We start from the raw sequence: 6,000 nt of genomic DNA on the forward strand, positions 1-6,000 counted from the left end.
TGTCATAGTGTATTAGATTAGTAGTACATATGTCAATTTCTATTAGGAGTACTCAATTAGCTTTGTATAATAAAATTGATAAATGAAATAATTCACAAGAAGAATATGAATGAAAGAATGTTAGTTTGTTAATAGTTGGACCGGAACGGATGACCACTATGTAGTTTCTATTATTGAAATTATTTGACAAGTTTATGTCCTATGTCAACACTAGTTTTACTGTATAAGTTAGGTTAGCTCGTCTCGTTGAGTCAAGTTCCTAACCCCAGTACTAGCTGTTTATTTAGGAGTGCTAGCAACACACTCTTTAACAAACACACTCTAACACACCCTCTTCTATTGGTTAAAATTTATATGGGTCTCATAAAAGTTATATGGGTCCACATTTTTTTATGGGACCCATGTGAATTTCAACCAATAAAAGAGAGTGTGTTGGAGTGTGTTTGTTAAAGAGTGTGTTGCTTGCATTATTCTTCACGTCAACTCACTTCGCTTATCTAGGTCCAACCCCAACATAGTTTGATTGTTTAAGTCATGCTAACTCACATCCGACCTCAACACTATTTTGAATGTTCGATTCATGTCAACACTAACTTGAGGGTCCAAGTCATGTCTGCTCACATCGCTCAGGGTTCAAGTTTGATGTAGGAAGGTTGGCCGCGCCAGATTGAAGATCAAGTGATGCGCAAGAAAGGTTCACTTGGAAAATAGTGAAGATTTAATTTTATATTTTAGCTAGATTTATTATTTTTATATTTTAGCAAGATTTATTATTTTTATTTAGCTAGGTTTGTTATTTTTATTTTTACAATCTTTTAGAAGATTTGTTATTTTTATTTTTCACTACTATTTAAACTAAACTATTGTAGCCTTGAAAGGCAACTTTTTGATTTAATAAAAGAATAATGCTAGCAACACACTCTTTAACAAACACACTCCAACACACTCTTTTTTATTGGTTGAAATTCACACGGGTCCCATAAAAAAATGTGGACCCATATAACTTTTATGGGACCCATATAAATTTTAATCAATAGAAGAGAGTGTGTTAGAGTGTGTTTGTTAAAGAGTGTGTTGCTAGCACTCATCTTTAATAAAATATAGAGTTTTCTCTTAAATTTGGTGTATTCCAAATTGAAGTAGCAATAAATGTCACAAGAAAGAGGGGGTTTGAATTGTGACCCTTTTTTAAAAATCTTTTATGTGAGTTTAAAATAACTCAAGACAATATTTCTTTTAATTGGTTAGTTAACAATTAACAAAGAAATATAGTTAGCAACAATAAAATAAACAATATATAAATGAACAAAATAAATACTGAGTTAGTTGCTGAATAAGTAAATGTTTAAGGCCCAGAGCACTCTGGTATTACTCAGTTAGTTAGTTTAGTATGTTTTAAGGATTTTAGAGTCCAAGAGAAAAACACACAAAAGTTATCCTGGTTCACCCAACTTGGGCTAGTCCAGTCCTCACAGTCCTTGTGAGATTGTCCACTATAAATGCTCAGATCAGAACCTTCTGCTTCGCATCAAAAACTTGATCACAACTGGATCAATACAAACTGCTTTTCTTCACTCGAAAAGACTTTTACACAAATGCTTTTCTTCACTCGAAAAGACTTTCACACAAATGCTTTTCTTCACTCGAAAAGACTTTCACACAAATGCTTTTCTTCACTCGAAAAGACTTTCACTCAAAATGCTTTTCTTCACTCGAAAAGACTTTCTCACAAACACTCAATCTAACATGAAAGAAAGACTTGAGAGGGTTACAATATTTGTGGGGAATATGGGTTAAATCAACTCAAGTGAGAGATTGATAATAGCAAGCTTTGTCTATTTGTTTTTCACAAATTTATGATATATCTTTGATGCTTTGCTTTGCTTTTGAAGAGTTTATTACTTGTTGATTTTTGCTTCAACTAAGTATATGATTTGATTCTTTTTGCAAACTCTTAATCTTCTCTTCATGTAGCTCCATTGTATTTATAGGCAAATATAACCTTGGAGGAGCGTATGAGAGAGGGATTTGAATTTCAAATCCAACTTGACATGTCACAATGTTGTGCTGTCAATTTGCTGTGAATAGTGCGTTATCGTTGCTTCAGTAACATTACCGTTATGGCAATCTGCACTACACTTTTAATCCAATGACAACCACTGCATTTACGTGGCCCATATATGTCCATAAGAAGGAATCTTTCCTAATTTAGGGTTGGACAACTTGTATGCAAGTGGGAAAAAATATCATGTAATTATTGTACTTTGTTTTGGTGACTCATTGTCCTTTGTTGTTTCCTTGTCCCCTCTATGTTCCCTTGAAGAGAATGAGGCATGCTACAACTTGGCTTATGGTGTGACTCCACCTTGTTGGCCAATTTTCGTCCAAGCCATCATTGTGTGATGTGGCTTTCATTTGAATTTCAAATCTTCTTCAATCATTGATGGAAGCTTCCTTTGTTTGTCCAAAGGGGCTTTTAATCACTTTAGTCCAAAAAGGCTTTATGGCCCATGATTCAATTTATGCCATATTTGACATATTCCTTACATAAGTGTTTCCTTAAAATACTACCACTTTTGATGAGGCAAAGGAATAATATCTTTGTGAAGCACTTCATCATTTAAGCCAAGACTTTAAGATGCTTCTGTTGTTTCTACTCATTGCTTATATGTTTTGCTTGTCCATTGGTTGTTCATCCATAACGTTACCGTTGACAGATGATATCATTATCGTTGAAACATTTCTCACAAAACACATTAGTAGATAACAAGATAATCATAATTAAAATTAATTAATATGTTTGTTATCTTTAAAACATCAAATAAGGATTTTGTCCTCAACAATCTCCCCCTTTTTGATGATGACAAACATTTAACTTAATTTTGATTTTGAGTTTTTGATAAAAAGATTTTGATAATCTTTTGCATTTGATTTGTCAATAACTCCCCCTCAATTTAAGCATTCTATTTTCAATAGCAAATTGAGTTTAAACTTTGATTAATAATATGACAAATTTTAATAAGTCATTCTTTTACCAAAGTGAATGTTTATGGTTATGATGGTTTTGCTCAAAATTTGAATGAGTTTCATATCAGAGTTTTTAAGGATATTTTCAAAAACATTTGTATGTTTTGATTAGAGCATTACTTATCCTTTTGGTTGAATATCTTTTACCTGCCTTCAATGCAGAAACTTATCATGGATCAAAAACTTAGCATGTTTCAGAGAATCAAACAATATGAAATTTATCACATATTTCAACATGAATCCTGAAACTGTCTTTTGACAGAAAAAAAAAAGAGATCATGATAAAATTTTGAGATATCTCTCAATTGCATATTTTCTCAAAGCATAGCTTTGTTTTCTTGTGATCAAATTGATGATTCACAAACCTGCTAATAACATAACATATAAACCATTCATTTCATAGCAGTAGCAAGAGTTTTTTCATATATGGATTCAAAATAAACTTGCAGATGCATGCTATCATAGCATAACATATTGGCGCACTAGTTCAAAATACAAATGCATCATAAAACATAGTTTTTAACATCACAATGCAAAATAAGTAAAACAGAACAATAATCAAAAGAAATCAAAAGAGGTGCGCTCCTTTTGTTGTGCTAGCATCTGCAGCTTTCTTCTTTGTTCTTTTCTCCCCCTTTGTCATATCAAAAAGTGGGCTAAGGCGCAGGCCTGGATGGTGATGAGCCATCTGATGATGATGATGTGGAAGGTTGAGGCATAACATGAACAGGAATGGGATATGGATTGGCTGGAGGTGTTGGAAGATTGAACCTTTGACAGAAAACATTAGAAATCCAATCCCTCATGATGGAGTTTTCAAGAGTGATATAGGTTAGATGAGAATCAAGAAGTTGAGTAGCTTGGAACAATTTTTTCACATCACTCCTAGTTTTGGAGGTGATTCTTTCAACTTTGGATCTTGGTAATTGTGGTGAAGGTCTAGGTGCAGCATTTGATGGTCCAGCATTGAAGTTTGAGATGTTTGGGAGATTCAAAGTGGGTGAAAGGATGGAAATGTTTTGAGTGAAGAAGGGTTGAGAAAAAGGGTTCTGAGGTGGTGAAAAGTTAAAAAAGGAACTGTTAAAGCTTTCATTGAACATAGGTGAAAGGTTGAAGCTTGGTGGAGAAGAAAACAATGGAGCACTACTAGTGGATGAGGAGGTGAGATGGTTTAACACAGAGTCAGGGTCAGGTTGGTTCACAAATTGATTGACTGCTAAATTTGGAGCAATTTGAGGCTGTGGCTCGGGTTGAGGTGCAGCTGCAACTGGTGATTCATTTTGTGGATAGGCTAGAGGGATGTTCAAGTTTATCTCAGCTCTAGGGCCTAGCATTTGAGATGAGGATGGAGAATTAAAAGCCTCATTTTGAGGGATTTCTGTTTCAACAGAATGTGGCACAAAAGGTGGATTTGGAATAAATTCATCTTCAACAGAAGGTTCAGGAATTTGTTGAGATTGTGCAGTGTCATCATACTGCTCATTCCTTTTTCTCTTGGCTCTAGTGTAAACCTTTACAGGAGCTTGGGAGATAGGTTCACTCTTGAAGTGTTTGAGATTTTTCAGTGAAAAATTTTTGCAAAAGGTTGCAAAGGTTTCTCCTTCAAAAGGAATTTTGAAATGTTCAAAAATTTTGGTTAAGGCCATGCCATAAGAAACACAAAATTTCTTGTTGTTTTTGCTAGCTATATCTATCATGAAATTGATTATGATGAAAGGTAGATTTAGCTTTTTCATTTCAAAAAGATGATGAATGACCATAATTTCATTATCATCCAGATTTTCATACTTGCCTTGTCTAGGCATAACATTCCCTTGACTTATGATGTGAAAGACTTTTGGCAAAAAGTTTAGGTCAGAGGTTTTTCGAGAGTCTTTTGGAGATTCTAAAGTGAAAATAGGGATCCTTACTTCCTCAAAAGTGGTTTTAGCTAAGCTATACCAGTTCTTACCATAAGCTCTAAAACCATTGTTTGGAATTTTGAAAATGTCAGCAATAATGTCAGGGTTTAGTTCAAACTCTACTCCCTTAACATTGGCTCTAATTGTGCAATTTTCACGATCACACTTGGCCTTAAAATAAAAGGCTTGAATTAACCTAGGGTAATAGGTTTCTCTAAGAGATAGAAAAGAGGACCAACCTTGAAAGTCAGTGTAGGCTTTTATCTCAAGAGGATGTGATTGAAGAGCTTTAAAATTGAAAAACCGTCCTGGTGCTATTGGCTTGGTTCTCCATTTTTCTTGAAAAATCTGTTCTTCAGCTTCTGATGAGTACATTGGTGTTTCATCTTGAAACATAGCATTCACAGATTTTTTCTTTTCCAATCTCTGTTTCGGCTTAGAGGAAGTTTCACAAACTTTCTCTTTTCCCTTTTTAGTTTGAGGTTGAGTGGGAATGGTGGACTCTGACTTAGTTTCCTTGCTTGAGGATTTTGATGAAGGGTTTGAGTTGGATTTGGACGATGGAGGAACGAAAGTTTCTTCCTCATCACTTTCTTCTTCATCAGATGAATCAACATTTATGTAGATTTTTTCAACATTGCTCTGAGTTTGTTGATTTGCAAAGTTTTCCCTAATTCTCTGAGAACGACGCGGAGGAGCAGAGAAGGATGGTTTCTTTTTCTTTGTTCTTGGTTTGAGATGTGATGGTGTTTGGTTTAGATTTTGAGATGGTTCAACTGGATTTGGTGGTGGTTGACCATAGTAAGGAGGAAACAAGGTTCTTAAGGGTTTTAAGTTTAAGGGTAACGATGAAGATGGTGGTGGTGAAGGGTTGCGGAATCGTGGTGGTGAACGGTTGAATGGTGGTGCTCGTCTGGCTGTTTGTTTGGTTCTCATGATTGTGAAGGAGAGGAAGATGAAGGAAGAAGAAAGGTTTGGAGAAGATGATGAACTCGGTTGAAGTGAGAAGAGGAAGAGTTGATGAATGAGGAGTAATGGTGGGAGTTGGTTTAAGTAACCGAGGGAGGGAGTG

Source organism: Trifolium pratense, linkage group LG2, assembly GCF_020283565.1.
Source record: "Trifolium pratense cultivar HEN17-A07 linkage group LG2, ARS_RC_1.1, whole genome shotgun sequence".
NCBI classification, from domain to species: Eukaryota; Viridiplantae; Streptophyta; class Magnoliopsida; order Fabales; family Fabaceae; genus Trifolium; species Trifolium pratense.